Source organism: Macrobrachium nipponense, chromosome 31 (genome assembly GCF_015104395.2).
Source record: "Macrobrachium nipponense isolate FS-2020 chromosome 31, ASM1510439v2, whole genome shotgun sequence".
NCBI classification, from domain to species: Eukaryota; Metazoa; Arthropoda; class Malacostraca; order Decapoda; family Palaemonidae; genus Macrobrachium; species Macrobrachium nipponense.
In genome coordinates this window covers 61,927,338-61,943,796 of record NC_061093.1, presented here as the reverse complement: position 1 = coordinate 61,943,796, position 16,459 = coordinate 61,927,338, and the positions used below count along the sequence as shown (strand labels likewise).

The following is a 16,459-nucleotide window of genomic DNA, read 5'->3' as shown; positions in this document are numbered from 1 at the left end:
TATACAATTAATATATTTTCATATATATGTTAATTCCGAGGTACGAGCGAATTGGATATGAAAGAACACTTGTAGCTTAATGCATATACTGCATACATATATACACATATATAGTGTATATATACATGCATACATATTTATGTGCTCAAAAAATCCCAGTAAATGAACGAGACTTCATTAAATAAGCGAATACCACAGGAAAATATGCAGAAATCCAAGCGCTCTCGTCTTCACTGAGAGCTTGGAATTCTGCCTATCATTTTCCTGTGGTATTCGCTTATATATTTATATATACATATATATTTACATATATATATATATATATATATATATATATATATATATATATATATATATCTATATATATATATATATATATATATATATATAAGGTATTTTGGTCAGTAGCATAAAGATGAGCACTTGACGTCAAGTAACACCTGAGTGATTTTTTCGAGAATCATGTCCTTGAAAACATTGGACATACAAGCGTGCGTCTATGTTTGTGTACTTATTGGCACTTTTGTAGTCAGAGGTATATATACTATATGTATATATATATATATCTATATATCTATATATATATATATATATATATATATATATATATATATATATATATTATATAATACATATATATATATATATATGTATATTATATATATACTAGGAACTCACCCATGATAAAATACGGGTGCAGAAGTGAAAAATTTATATGTACTATTTGTTCTGCAATATTAAAATAAGGGCAATTTTTATACATACCTACTACAGAACCTCTTTGTACACAATAATATCAGTTTGTCCACAACTTAATTTCAAGTTGGCAGAGTCAGTTGCTCTGCTCGTCGCCACATACAGTTGGCCATGCGTGAACATGGGTGACGGCAGAAACACACCAAACACGATCCAAAGTCTTGCCCTGCGACTTGTTTGCAGTGAATGAGAAGGCCATGTTGATGGGAAACTGCCTGTGCCGTAACTGGAACGGAAACTGGTTGTCCGAAGGCAAGCAGAGGAATCCGGGGGATGAACAGATGTTTGCTGATGTGAGGGCCCGTTGCTATCACTGCTTCGATGACGTGGGAGTTTAGCTCCATAACGGTGTACCTCGTTCAGTTGCAATGTCCATTGGCAGGATCGAAATTCCGAAGCAACATTACCGGGCAGTCCTTCTTCAACGTTATTTTGTGCATTGGCAGTCCCAATGTATTTAAGCTATTCAAAAAATCTTGCGGATATTGATGATAATTTTCATCTTCTATTGTGTCCGAGCTGAAATATTCGCGACTTTCTCTGGGGAAGTTGTACAGAAATTATGTATGAAAATTCGTGATGTAACTAAGTCTACGGGAATAACCAGCCTCATTTCACGGCCAGAAACAGCTCCGCTCTCACCCCCACCCCCTACAAAGGAGGGGGGTAGGTTGGATGAAACCCCATTACAAACCATCTTAGGAGTCCCCACCATAACCCTGCGAAGTTTCATGCCCATCTAACCAGCCGTTTGGCCGTGATTGAATGAAAGACAGACAGACATTACGCCCATTATAGTATGATATATATACATAATATATATATATATATATATGTATATTATATATATATATATATAGTATATATATATATATATTAATATATATAAGCGAATACCACAGAAAAATGATAGGCAGAAATCCAAGCTCTCTGTGAAGACAATAGCGCTTGGATTTCTGCCTATCATTTTCCTGTGGTATTTGCTTATTTAATGAAGTCACGTGCATTTACTGGGATATTTTGAGCACATATATATGTATGCATGTATATATACACTATTTATGTGTATATATGATATATGTACGCAGATATGCATTAAGCTACAAGTGTTCTTTCATATCCAATTAGCTCTACCCCGGAATTAACATATATATGAAAATATATTAATTCTGAGTGTCGAGCGAATTGGATTATGAAAGGACATTTGTAGCTTAGTATATATATATATATATATAAATAAATATATGATATATATATATATATATATATATATATATATATATATATAATTATGTGTACGAGTACTGATCTTACAGAGAAATGTTTTCAAGATATTTTCGAAAAACCAACCAAGACACTAAATTGAGACTATCTGTTCAACATGAATGAAATTTTCAGAGACGCTGATGATGATGATGACGACGATGACAAAGATGATAGTGGAGATGACGATGACGATGACGATGACGACGACGATGACGGCAATAAGAAGAAGGACAAATCCCCGAAGAAAGAAGAGGAGCCGAAAATGGAGCCTAAAAGGGAAGAAGACCCTCCCAAGGAAGAGGATCCTCCCAAGGAAGAGGATCCTCCCAAGGAAGAGGACCAGACAGAAGCCCCCGCAGAGTAAATTCGCCCACTACGTCGTCCCAGTTGTTGGTGATAACAGTTCAAATGAATAACATTAATGGTTAATGAAAGTTAATTGCACTGTAGTATGTAAATTTCTGTAATAGTTTCCACTCTTCTTTATATTAGTCAATTTTACTGTCCAAACCAATTCCTTTGCAGGATATGACGAAACGGATGTAATGAATTTTATGTTCAGTATGATAAAAAAAATTATCTTTTTACCCTTATTGTTCTTAAAAATGGTCTTTTTACTCTTTGTTCATAAAAAGTGGTCTTTTTACCGTTATTGTTCATAAAAAAGTTTTCTTTTTACACATAGTTCATAAAAAATGGTCTTTTTACCCTTAGTTCATAAAGAAGTTTTTTACCCCAATTGTTCATAAAAACGTGGTCTTTTACCCTTATTGTTCATAAAAAAGTGGTCTTTTTAAAACCCTTAGTTCATATAAAACTGTTGTTTTTACCCTTATTGTTCATAAAAAATGGTCTTTTCACCCTTAGTGTTCATGAAAAGGTGGTCTTTTTACTCTTAGTTCATTAAAATGTGGTCTTTATACCCTTATTATTCATAAAAAAAGTGGTACTTTTACCCTTAATGTTCATCAAAAATGGTCTTTTTACCCTTATTATTCATAAAAAAGAGGTCTTTTTATTCTTAGTTCATTAAAATGTGGTTCTTTTTTACCCTTATTGTTCATGAAAAAGTGGTCTTTTTACCATTAGTTCATAACGAGTGGTCTTTTTACCCTTATTGTTCATAAAAATGGTCTTTTTACCCTTATTGTTCATAAAATTGGTCTTTTTACCCTTATTTCATTAAAATGTGGTTTTTATACCCTTATTGTTCATAAAAAAAAGTATTCCTTTTACGCTTAATGTACATAAAAATGGTCTTTTACCCTTATTGTTCATAAAAAAAAGAGGTCGTTTTACCCTTAGTTCATTAAAATGTGGTCTTTTTAGCCTTATTGTTCATAAAAAGTGGTCTTTTTAATCTAATTGTTCATAAATAAGTGGTCTTTTTACTCTTATTGTTCATAAAAAGTGGTCTTTTTACTCTTATTCATAAAAAAGTGGTCTTTTTACCATTATTGTTCATAAAAATGTGGTCTTTTTAAAGCCCTCAGTTCATAAAAAGTGTTCTTTTTACCCCTATTGTTCATAAAAAATGGTCTTTTCACCCCTAGTTCATTAATATGTGGTCTTTTTACCATTATTCATAAAATGAGGCCTTTTTCCTCTTATTGTCATAAAAAGTGGTCATTTTACCCCTATTGTTAATAAAAAAAAAAAAAAAAAAAAAAAAAAAAAAGAGTGGTATTTTCACCCTTATCGTTCATAAAAATGTGATCTTTTTACTCCTATTGCTCTTGAATTAAATGGTCGTTTTACCCTTAGTGTTCATAAAAATGTGGTCTTTTACCCTTAGTGTTCATAAAATAAAATGGTCTTTTTACCCTTATTGTTCATAATTTTCCCACCTTGAACGGAGATAACCAGAAATGCCACTAGCCTGTGTTATCCAAGCGTCTAAAGAGATGAAACAGAGCCAACGAAAGGAAATTTTAAATAGATAAACAGACAATTATGAAAAATGAACTTCAGGCGTCTACGTAACTCAAGGTAACGCACTGAGCTCCGAGTATCCAGAGACAGCCAAATACAGTACGTCAACGCACAGTAAATATGTCAAAATATAACGACATTCTCGAGTTCCGTTTTCGAGAATTCTCTCGCGAGTCAAAGGGTTCATCACTGCTTGTCTGACCAGTATTAACCTGTAAGCCCAGAGGTGTCGTGACTATCGTCATAACCTGAAGCACCCGTGGTTTCATCATCGAATGACCTTCAACTCAGACCGCAGCGCATTAAGGCTCGTTCTATGCATACATACATCCAAGGTGTAGTCTTCTAGACCTTGCACAAAACGATGAACTGCACGCGCTACCCGTCAACTTTAGTTACAAATCTACAAGGTGCTAAAGAAATTTAAATATAACTTAAAAGATAGAAATGAAAACAAACAAAAAAAAGCATCCTTGATAAATTGTTTACTCACAAAAAACACGAATGAAAAAAAAAATTCAAGATAACTTTGAATCACGAACTTTTCGATCTGAAAGAATCACAAAAGTGAAGAGGATACCGAACAAACTTAAATTGTTCCTTGGAAGCATATTTGGTAGAGAAAAAAATAATGTCGAATAAAGTATTGGCCAATCAGAAAATAAAGTATTGGCCAATCAGAAATACTCATGATAAATAAAAGACAAATAATGCGCTGCCTATCGAAAGCGCAAATGAGTTAAAAAAAAGGACTAATAAAAAGGCGTGATGCAAGCTCCAGCTTACTCGGGACGTATGCGAGATATCATACTTTGACTACTTATGCTAACAACACAAATTAAACACGTTCACATTCTCAGTTATAAGTGGAAACACAAAATAATCGAACAGACACATAGGTTTAATTTAGTACACCAAATAAATTAAAACGTGCTAAAATACACTCAAATAGAGCCTTGGTTCAACAACGAAAACTAAAATAAATACGTTATATTTTCAGAAATAATTTTTCCGTATTGCTTAACTTTTTCATTATTTACTTGTTACATCTTTATTCAAATAAATAAATAATAAATATCCAATCCTAAAATTCCTGTATCTTTGACTCGACGCAAAACACCTTTTTCTCAACAACAGCAACGTAGTTTTTAGGCTTACTCTCCGAGTAAGCGAAAATCACGACCGTTAGAAACTCAAATTAAATAAAAATAGATAAAATAAAAAAATAAATAAATGAATAAAAATAAATGTAAATATATAAATAATAAATTACTCACCCTCATGCCGGAAGCCAGGCTGAAAAATGAAAAAGTTGGAAAGAAAATGTATAATATTTACACATCGAAAGAGTTCCACGCTGGACGAGTGGTTTTCGAGCTCGGCTGCCAATCCGGTGGTCCGAAGTTTGTTTCCCTACTCTGCCAACGCGGAATCAGAGGAATTTATTTCTGGTGATGGAAATTCATTTCTGGATAGAGTGTGGTTCGGATCCCACAATAAACTGTTGGTCCCGATGCTAGGTAACCAATTGGTTCCTAGCCACGTAAAAATATCTAAGCCTTCGGGCCAGCCCTAGAAGAGCTGTTAATCAGCTCAGTGGTCTGGTTAAACTAAGATATACTTAACTTCAGCTCAGTGGTCTGGTTAAACTAAGATATACTTAACTTTTTTACGCATCGAAAGGACGACATGACGAAAAATTTGTAAAGTATTACTTACCAGGGAGAGGGAATTGGCCACGTCTACGCCGTTGACGACCACAGCGCCTCTTCCCTTCGTGGACAGAGTGATGTTCTTACCATCTCCTCCTTGTAAACTGCAGATGGCCCGAGTCGCATCTTATGCGAGGTCTGGATTCAAGAGAGTGAATGCAAACATGTTATTATACGAAGCAATGTTAAGGATATCAGTGGCTGAATCGTTCAGATAAACGAAAACAAATAAAAAAAAATTCACCAAATAAGTCAGAAACAGTAAATAAAAAAATCCCCAAAACAAGATGGTTGTGATGGTGGCAGTGTCGCTTAGCAGCTTCGATTAAAAACTCGTGTAAGGAAACTGAATCTTGGAAGTGCTTAATAAATAAATGCCTAGAGAGATATTGTTAAAAAAAAAATAGCCTTTTTAATCCCAGGACTTCTAATTCACTCTTTAATATCTCTCATTTGTTCAATATTTTGAGTGTGAATAGTTCGGATTAGCTACTTGGATCTACAAAATGTCCTGTGTGTTAACTTTTTGAAATGAGTGTAATGTGTATCCACTGTCACTTATCTTACTATAACCACGCCACTAATCACTTTAAATAATAGAGCCTGGTTTATTAATTAAACGAAGTGGATATTTAGCCGTGTCTGGGCAGGATAACTATTTGACTATTTACCCGGCATTTCTGGTGCACATGCATAGACGGTAATCGCCATGGATGACATAATCACGAATGTATTCATTATTCCCTTTTTTATGTATAAATCTGCTTCTACGAGCAGACAAACTACTAATTTTTTTCATCGTTTCTATGACTCAACAAATATTTGATGAATGTGTGTGCTGGCTGACCCTGACTTTAAGGAATGCTGTGAATTTATTACCCACATTTCAAACTCACATAAATTTGTCAGCATAATAAATATTCCTAAACATTCCATTAAAATGAAAGGGTGATTGAAGTATAAAGTGTTTTAGAAACCTTTCGTAAAATTTTTCCTCAAGATATTCCAGGTATATTGCTAGTAGTCTACATCAATAAACTAAGAAGCTCACTAACAGCTCTCGAAAAGTAATATAACATTAAAGAGCAAAAATTCTGCCATGTGGTAGAAAATGGTCTAGGCCTAGAAGGTGCAAGTAAATTTATGTTTCGCAAAAATAAGTAACAAAATTCAATTAAAATAACTACAACCTCTTATCAATAAACAATCAAGATATCTAACACTATTATTTAGTGTAAGAAATGGTTCCCGTAGGCTTCATCAAATTAATTAGTAGCCAAAAAAATGTTACAAGTCGTGCAAGTTTTCAAAAAATTAACAATAAAGACAAAAGGTCGCGAACATGGCCCACTACCAGTTTTGAATGGTCATAGACATACCTGTCATCAAGCGCTGCTAATGTGAGGCTGGTCAGGAGCAGCGTTATGACCAACTGGAACATTTTCGTCTTTCCTCTGCAAAAAAAAAAAAAAAGGAATAACCGTTAGGAACAAAATCCTTACTATAATGGGCGTTTTGTCTGTCCGTTCATCTGTCATTCAATCACTGCCAAAACGGCTGGTCCGATGGGCATGAAACTTGGCAGGGTTATAGTGGGGGACCTCTAAGATGGTTTATAATGGGGTTTCATCCTACCTCCCCCACCCTCCACCCACACTCCCTAATGGGCGTTATGTCTCCGAGCCTTTCAAGGGGCGGTGGAAAACGAGCTCGTTATGAATAATTCGCCTTACTAAGCTTCTTGGAAAAGAAATTGAGTTTGTATCATACGTTTATTAAGTCTGCTGCCATCATTTTGATACTATAAATAGAAGATGCTATTCATTAAACAAAAAATGTTAGTTTGATCATAGATTTTTTAAATGCTTATCAACAGCAACCAGCTTCAAACACTAGCAACCAATGGAAATCGTAAATTATTTTATGTAATAATTTGAGTGTATAATGCTTCACAGCAATGCAAGGTTTTGGGTAAAGATTATGTTTTATAATATAGGCTATATATATATATATATATATATATATATATATATATATATATATATATATATATATATATATTTTTTTTTTTAAGGTAGTCCATAAAAACACCAAGAGGATATATGTTACAGCAGCATTATATTTCGAAGACAACGGTTTCTCTCAACGGGAAATATAAACTAAAATCTACCCTTTTGGTGTGTGTTTTTTTTTTTATGGCTTACTTTTATTGGATGGAATTCTGACTGAACAGTAAGTATTTTTCATATATATATATATATATATATATATATATATATATATATATATATATATATATATATATATATATATATATATATATGTATATACAAGTACACTGTATGTATAAAGCTACTCTCTCTTAGATACTGCACTCCAGATAAAAAATAATACCACATAGAAAATGAACAGCTAGCACAAAAATTTTAAGCTTATTTACCACTTCGTTCATCCACACAGACCCACTTAACAGTGCTTCGACCCACCATTCATACACGCACACGCACAACATACTCGGCTTCTAACTTCTATCTTACATACATTCTTGCGCTTTCTGAATCAGCGTCCCTCTCTCCAACCTCCCAACACTTAATGAAATATTCACGCTATCAAAAAAATCTAGGTTTCTCCGTTTCCCAAGTGACCATAGTACTAAAGGCGCTTTGATCATTCTTTTGGCCTAGGCTAACCTTTTGTCCACCTCTCTATTGAGCTCCATTTTTCTCATCTTATCAAGCCTTCTCACTCTACAGTATCTTTTTCTTCCCGCCATTATCCGTACACTAAGGGGTCGGTTGCCTGATGCGCCTTCTCCTCCACTGCCTACTATCAAAGGCATCATCCTCCACCAAACCTCTTCACTCCATATCTTCCTTCACTTTATCTCACCATCTAATTCTCTGTCTCCCTCTCGATCTTCCTCCTCTAACAGGTTCCTCCCAAGCCCTGTTCACTCCCTCCTCGTCATCCATCCTCAACACATGGCCATACCACCTCAATCGTGACTCTTATCACCTCTGTAATCTTGACTAAGCCTACCCTTCTTATTTCGTCATTTTGCAATCTCTCAAGCAGCGATATTCACATAATCCACCTCAGCATTCTCATCTCTGTTCTCTCAGCTTTACTTCCTCGTTCATTCCCTTCCACCTAGACAAAGTAAAAAAAAAAAAAACTGCCCTAGTCGCATACGAAAGTTTGTATACAAGCGTGAGGAAATTGCAATTCGCTAAAAAAATAATTGTTTTAAACAAAACATAATGTAAGCAAGATACTTACTCAGGTATTCATAAAGAACGACAGAAATCACGCACACACACACAATTAACTATAATAAACTACAATATTATGCGTCCGAGACCACAGCCGGACTCGTGTCAAAGCGTTGCCAATAGTTTCAGAACTAGGCACTTGGGCGGTCTGGCTGTAAACCCAATGCCCAGGGGAAACGGGTATAGTAGAGGGGCGGATTACCAGCTGCATATACAGAGTGGTACCAACTACATCATGATAGGGGGAGGGGATCTGAGGGTATGGAGACGGACGGAGGGGTTACTAGAAAGCGATACGTGAAAATGGTGTTCGGTTATGAAGGAATCGAGACGGTCATTCTCATAGAGACCTAGATACGTTGCATGGGGTTGGGGGGAGGGAGGGGAAGTTAGTGCAGTCATTTCCCCTTCACGTGGTGTACTGTAGGCTTTGCTAAAAGGTGTTAGCAGAGTCCCTTCCGCCCTTAGCTGCAGCCAAATTTCAGCCATTTACTTCACCTCCATTTCCGTACCTTTCTTTTGTGGCTTTATCTCCTAAATATCACAAAATCAATCATTTAAACGTAGTTCTTAACCTGAGTGGCGTCAGCAATTTCCAGGGGAGGCGCGAGCCCTAGAGAAAAAAAAATTTCAATTCTCTAATTATATTCGTTTTACTCTTAACAAGAGTGAGAAAATTAATATTCAGAAGTTTATGAAAAAATGCAAAAGTGTCGCCTTGTAACGTTACTTTCCTATAGAGTCTACTACTCTAGTTCAGCTCGTTGGGCTGACCATGCTTTGTAATTATTGACCTCCCTTCCTATCCCTCGAAACAGCTACTCTTTCTCAATTTTTCCCCTTTAAATCTGAGAGGGAACTGTAGTACTCTTAGATGCAAGAGGGGGGTGGGGGGGCCGTGGAAGGAAGGACCAACTCTTAGAAGGGGCGGGGTAATAATAAGGTTAGTTACCAATGATTTAAACGATCATTCTAATACCAACAGTATTTGTTTTATACTTTTGCAATAGGAAAACCAGAAAGTGAAGAGGAAAGAGGAAAACCAGAAAGTGAAGAGGAAAGAGGAAAACCAGAAAGTGAGGAGGAAAGAGGAAAAAAGGAAAAACCAGAAAGTGAAAGAGGAAAGGAGAGAAAGCAGAAGTGAAGAGAAAGAGGGAAAAACCAGAAAGAAGAGAAAGGAGAAAAAGAAAGAAAACAGGAAAGGAGAGAAAGAGAAAGTAAGGGAAAGAGGGAAAAAGGAACAAAAGGAAAGGGGAAAGAAAAGGAAGAGGAAAGAAAGGCCAGGAAAAGTGAAGAGGGAAAGAGGGAAAAAAAAGAAGAAAGGAAAGAGGAAGAAAGCCAGGAAAGTGAAGGAAGGAAGAGGGAAACCAGAAAGTGAAGGAAAGGAAGGAAAAGGAAAAGAAGGAAAAGGGAAGAGGAAAAGAGGAAAAACCAAGAAATGAAGAGGAAAGAAAAAGAGAAAGCAGAAAGTCAAAGAGGAAAGAGGAAAAACAGAAAGTGCAGATTGGGCCACCTAGATGGAAGCAGAAAGTCAAGAGGAAAGAGGAAAACCAGAAAGTGAAGAGGAAAGAGAGAAAGCCGAAAGTCAAGAGGAAAGAGGAAAACCAGAAAGTGAACGATGGAAAGAGAGAAAGCCGAAACCCGTGAAGAGGAAAGAGGTAAAGCAGAAAGTGAAGAGGAAAGAGGGAAATCAGAAAGTGAAGAGGAAAGAGGGAAAGCAGAAAGTGAAGAGGAAAGAGGAAATCAGAAAGTGAAGAGGAAAGAGGGAAATCAGAAAGTGAAGAGGAAAGAGAGAAAGCAGAAAGTGAGAGGAAAGAGGGAAAGCAGAGAGAGAAGAGGAAAGAGGAAATCAGAAAAGTAAAGAGGAAGAGGGAAATCCGAAAGTAAAGAAGAAAGAGGGAAATCAGAAAGTAAAGAGGAAAGAGGGAAATCAGAAAGTGATGAGGAAAGAGGGAAAATCAGAAAGTAAAGAGGAAAGAGGGAAATCAGAAAGTAAAGAGGAAAGAGTAAATCAGAAACAGTACAGAGGAAAGAGGGAAATCAGAAAGTAAAAGAGGAAAGAAAGGGAAATCAGAAACTGAAAGAGGGAAAGAGGGAAATCAGAAGTAAAGAGGAAAGAGGGAAATCAGAAATAAAGAAAGGAAAGGGAAAGGGAAATCAGAGTAGAAAGAAAAAGAGGGAAATCAGAAAGGAAAGAGGAAAAGAGGGAAATCAGAAAGTGAAAGAGGAAAGAGGGAAATCAAGAAAGTTGAAGAGGAAAGAGGGAAGGAAATCAGAAAGTAAGAGGAAAGAGGGAAAATAAGAAAGTAAAGCAGGAAAGAGGGAAATCAGAAAGTGAAAGAGAAAGAGGGAAATCAGAAACGTAAAGGAGGAAAGAGGGAAATCATTGAAAGTAAACAAAAGAGGAGGAAAGAAGGGATCAGAAAGTGGAAAGAGGAAAGATCCAGGGGGAAATAAACAGGAAAGAAGGAAATCAGAAAGTAGGAGGAAAGGGAGGGAATCAGAAAGTAAAGAGGAAATAGGGAAATCAGAAAGTGAAGAGGAAAGAGGGAAATCAGATAGTAAAGAGGAAAGAGGGAAATCAGATAGTAAAGAGGACAGAGGGAAATCAGAAAGTAAAGAGAAGAGGGAAAGCAGAAAGTAAAGAGGAAAGAGGGAAATCAGAAAGTAAAGAGGAAAGAGGGAAAGCATAAAGTAAAGAGGAAAGAGGGGGGAAAGAAAGCAGAAAGTAAAGAGGAAAGAGGGGGGAAACTCAGAAAGTGAAGAGCAAACGAGGGAAAGCAGAAAGTGTAGATGAAAGTGAAAAAGCAGAAAGTGAAGAGGAAAGATGAAAAGCAGAAAGTGAAAAGGAAAGATGAAAAGCAGACAGTGAAGAGGAAAGAGAGAAAGCAGAAAGTGAAGAGGAAAGGGGGAAAGAAAGCAGAAAGTGAACGATGTATTCATTAAAGAATTAAATACACCACAAGTGAGCAATAAATAAATTAGAAGGGAATAAAGCAATCAAAGGGACCGCAAATGCTTCGTGTCAGGTAGTATAGATGAAAGTTTGAAGTTTTCAGTTATATGCATTAATATTTGCCCTCTACCTTGCCGGCAGCGTGGCTTCACCACATTAGATTATTCTCTTCTAAATAACAATGTTACTAAAACCAGCATAAGACTTGGGAGTTCAATGTAATTTGCATTTGGCCACAGTGATTCCCTAATAGAAGCCAGCTTAATGAGTGAGCATAAGTTTTGGTCCGTTTCATAACGTACGTCAGTCTTGGACAAGAATGATGATTGCTTATCCCCATGATTTAGTGTATACGTAGCTTCGAATAAGAAACTACTTTTAGACTTTCCATGAGTGGTACTTTGATTCCATCTTCTGAAACTTGTATTATATTGCCCATTAAGGCGGGACTTAACGTCTCGAAATTCCCTCACATTACCCTAAGTTTTTATGTTATGGACACTCGATTAATATTAAACATTTCCAAATTCAAGGTGATTTTGCCATGATGCACCGAAATTGCAAATATCATCATAATTTCGGGTGCGCTCTCTGGTAACTTTAGTTAAATATATCAGTTGATTAAATATTAAAACTGTAAATTGTTTCTTGCCATGTGTTGGATGAAATGGCTTAATGCTAAATAAAATGTATGCCGTGTACGTACAGTATTCAAACAATTTTATTAAACAAACATCTGATAAGCAAGAAAAGCACACCGGAGAGAACGTGCGTTTGTATCCTTTCTTTGTTATCAAACTAATAATCAAGCAGAATGAGCTCTGAAAAGCTCCATTTCTTCCCCGCGTTTAAAAGCAATACGAGTCGATGTGATCTGGTGACACCTGAGCTTACACAATGGGCAACCCGAGATCGTCATGTAACTCCGTCCCCCCGGCGGTGTCACAATGTCCTGGGTGACGCCCGCGCTACTACAGACCTGGCACTAAAGAGCTCACTCACGCGCGCAAGGTAACGCGTTCTGTAAAAGAGTTTCGTAAGCAAGAAGGCCAAAGCTTTACGTATACGTATGTTGCAGTTGGCAGCAACCATCGCTGTTTTGTAACAACATTCCAAAGCGACTTGTCATACATGCTGGCAGCTAAGGACTATAGATATTCCTTATAGCATTTATTTATTCTTGCACTTTACATAAGCTCACGTTCAAATACTTCTCCTTTTTGCTTGGGATTATGATCTATTATGAAAAGGGTGGAATATGATAAGAGAAGTAAATATAATTTTATGAGCTGAAAATTTACTTTCACATTAACAGTCACCTTCTTTGTGCATATCAACCAGCAACTTCGTTGAAGACAAAATTTGAAAGCCAGGTTGTGAGGCCACATGATATTATGGCTACTAAACTTACAGCAGATAAGACAGAGAGCAATTGGTCGAATCTGGATTGTTCAGAGGACCTATAGTTCCATTATCAGACGAAACTCTTTCGTCTCCAGATAGAATCATTTCATCGTATAATGGCAAGGGCCCCTATGAAATTATGTTGTGAAGAGGCAGGGTTGGAAGGGACAGCATCTATCTGAAATTATTTAGCGATGATTGTGAAAGAAAGATTTTGACCCGTTAATTATGTTTAAGAGGTGAATGAACAAACACGTCCATCATTCTGTAAGGCTACAGTAGCCCCTTAAGAGCATGAGGTGGATTTCCAATGAGAAAAGCAGGGAAAGTCAGTGACTAATGTCGGGTGGGCTTTGTTTTTAGAAGCCTAAAGTTACCCCGGAGCTGTTGGCGTCGAAGAATGTCAATATTTTAACTGCTGTAGGTTGGTGTTGTCTCGCGAACGGTAACATACCAGGAATTGTTTATCAAATTGATTCTGCTCTTGTTTTCCAAGGTTTCAAACTTTTGAAGTTTACAGATGACGAGTGTAACAGAGGTGAGATTGACTTGTTTCGCGATCCCTTATCGCTTAAGAAAGACCCATTAAATTGAAGTACTCGTGTCAACTGTTATCAGAAATTTACAGAGAATTGATTTTAATATTAAGTCTTCGACTTCTAATGGCGAGTCATAGAAAATTTGAGGAAAGGAAGGATTAGTGAATCACATTAAGCATTCCTTAATCAGGAGTTTATACTAAGGAGTTCATATGTTTCTCAAAGACATCAGAGGTTTAGCAAAGAGATTATAGATGCTCTCATCTGCAGGTATAGATAATATGAACCTCAATATCAGGAGCATGCGATCCAATTCCACGTAAAGTAATCCTACAACAAATCAAAAAGATGCCGTAGGTTCCAGTTGATATCATAATTTCTGCAGAATACGTATCTTACGCATCAATATGTGCCTATTTTCAAAATGTCCTACTTCATGCTAACAAGAAATTACACCCGAACCAGGAATAATTTTCATAACCCGTTTCACGTATTCTTGTCTGGACGGAGTTTAATATTATTCACATTTAAACTACAGGAGTTTCTGAAGAGTAAATCAAAGCGATCTTTAAGGTGGATTTTCTCCCTTAAAACGTTTCTACATCAGTATATACGCTCTTTACAAGTGACATCTTTACTCTAGTTTCAGTGGAAAATGTTAAGTATATCTTAGTTTTGCCAGACCACTGAGCTGATTAACAGCTCTCCTAGGGCTGGCCCGAAGGATTAGATGTTTTTACGTGGCTAGGAACCAATTGGCCACCTAGCAACGGAACCTACTGCTTTTTGTAGGATCCGAACCACATTATATCGATAAATGAATTTATATCACCAGAAATAAATTCCTCTGATTCTTCGTTGGCCGAGCCGAGAACCGAACTTCGGACCACTGGACTGGTATGGTTTCATGGGTATCTAACAGTATGTCAAGACTGTAAAACCTAGTCACAGAGACCTCGAACTTTGGCTTTAATTACTACATACTTTAAAACACGTCCATGGACCTAAGCATATCAGTGGCTCTTTCCCCATGGCAACTGGCCCTTGTAACAGCCATGTAAGATTTCCAAGAAGAAGAAAGATACACACTTCCGCACGACGACGTGATGTTAACGAAAGCAACACTTCCCCGTCCCCTGATTATGCATTTCGATAAGTGGCAATTAAAGACGGTTCATTGTAAAAAACACCAGGATACCATTACCAGACCAGAAGTGACTTGGTTAAAAATTCAGAAGTCATAAACCATTCCTGAAGAAAATAATCTACTAACCGGGGAGTTGTTTTTAAAAAGAGAATGATTATATAGCGTGTGTGTGAGGGTGTGTGCCAGCTTACTTTAAGCATGCACATACGAGTATATGTATTATATATATATATATATATATATATATATATATATATATATATATATATATATATATATATATATATATATATATACGTATAATTACTGGAAGGACCTCATTAACACTGGATGGTATCTAGCGGAGTTATTTATTCTAAAAAAAGTTACAATCTTTCAAGGAAAACCAGTCCTCATTATCAAATATCAACGTGTGATTAAGTATATGTCGGAGGTCTTTTTATCTCTATAAGTGTCAAACCATAAATATCGTTTGATATGAAGTCACTGTGTAGCTATATACTTTAGGAATAACCGTAAACGAAAAGGGAATATTATAAATGATAAGTGCTTCTAGCCTCGGGCAAGATTGGTACCGTGGCCTTTGCTTCAGAAATAAGGATAAAATCTACAGCTGGTTTATTAAGTTGATATCGATTCTGCTGTATCCAATCTTATCGAATTGAATTGAATATAGAATTTAGGCCAAAGGCAAGCACTGGAACCTTTAACGTCATTCAGCCCTGAAATGAAAATTGACAGTATAAAAGGTTTGAAAGGTGTAACAGGAGGAAACCCTCGCATCAAGTGTTAGGAGAGAGTGGAAAGTAAGATGAAGAAAGATAAGTAATAGGAAACGAGGTACAATAAAAGGAACGAAAGTGGTTGCAGCTAGGGGCCGAAGGAACGCTGCAAAGAACTTTAAGTAGGTAATGCCTACAGTGCACCGCATGAAGTCCACTGACGGCGCTACCGCCCTACGGGGCATAATCTTATTAAATGTGGGTTCTGTACCTGGATTTATTGTTAACCCATCTCCTGTATGGTATGGGTGTAAGTATTATCACGAAAAAATGAATTTGTTGTTAAATTATCTTTGTAGCTTAGTATTTGGGTAACGTTTTGATATTGAGAAAGTTTCTGCCTTGCCATGTGTGGGCAACAGGAAAAGCGTTCATTATCCTTAAAAGATTTTTTTTTTTTTATTCCATAATACGTTCTCCATTTTCTTTAAAGTGCTTCATATTACTGTCACATATTATAGGCCCTTCGAAATAAATTCGAAACAACTCCACAATCTGTAGTTTTTTAATAGTCTGAAAAGGAATGTATATGAAACTGAGTAGCTTTTCCATAAACTTAGAATTTTGGACAGCCAAATAAAGATTAAAGATTCGAAGATATATCCTTATAAGATAAACAAAGAACAACAACAAACGTTATCCCATCTTCAAAGTTATATCAAACTAAATTATGTTGTAAAACGTTTCCGAAAA

The 16,459-nt window shown here is 36.3% G+C and overlaps 1 long non-coding RNA gene across 1 annotated transcript; it reads right to left on the bottom strand.

Annotated features, from left to right (window-relative positions):
- Positions 1-5,678: 5,678 nt before the first annotated feature.
- On the bottom strand, positions 5,679-9,129 carry LOC135206572 (uncharacterized). Its single transcript, XR_010312788.1, has 3 exons — positions 8,946-9,129; positions 7,046-7,120; positions 5,679-5,804 (listed from the first exon to the last, which is right to left on the bottom strand). It is a non-coding gene; the product is annotated as an uncharacterized LOC135206572 (long non-coding RNA).
- Positions 9,130-16,459: the final 7,330 nt, after the last annotated feature.